Source organism: Panthera uncia, assembly GCF_023721935.1.
Source record: "Panthera uncia isolate 11264 chromosome B3 unlocalized genomic scaffold, Puncia_PCG_1.0 HiC_scaffold_1, whole genome shotgun sequence".
In the NCBI taxonomy this organism is placed as follows: domain Eukaryota; kingdom Metazoa; phylum Chordata; class Mammalia; order Carnivora; family Felidae; genus Panthera; species Panthera uncia.
The window spans coordinates 857,756-858,326 of NW_026057582.1; positions in this window are offsets into that span (position 1 = coordinate 857,756).

Consider the following 571-nt stretch of genomic DNA (forward strand, 5'->3'; position numbering starts at 1 on the left):
AGCTACTGATTCTTGTGTCCTATTTAAGAAATCTTTGGGGGCGCCTGGGTGGCTCAGTCGGTTAAGCGTCCGACTTCAGCTCAGGTCACGATCTCGCGGTCCATGAGTTCGAGCCCTGCGTCGGGCTCTGGGTTGATGGCTCGGAGCCTGGAGCCTGCTTCTGATTCTGTGTCTCCCTCTTTCTCTGCCCCTCCCCCGTTCATGCTCTGTCTCTCTCTGTCTCAAAAATAAATAAACGTTTTAAAAAAAAAATCTTTGTAACCCCAAAGTCACAATTTTATTTCACCTTCTAGATGTTATGTTGTACCTTTGACATTTGGATTAGAAGTCTGAAGGGGCGCCTGGGTGGCGCAGTCGGTTAAGCGTCCGACTTCAGCCAGGTCACGATCTCGCGGTCTGTGAGTTCGAGCCCCGCGTCAGGCTCTGGGCTGATGGCTCGGAGCCTGGAGCCTGTTTCCGATTCTGTGTCTCCTTCTCTCTCTGCCCCTCCCCCGTTCATGCTCTGTCTCTCTCTGTCCCAAAAATAAATAAAAAAACGTTGAAAAAAAAAATTAAAAAAAAAAAAAAAAAA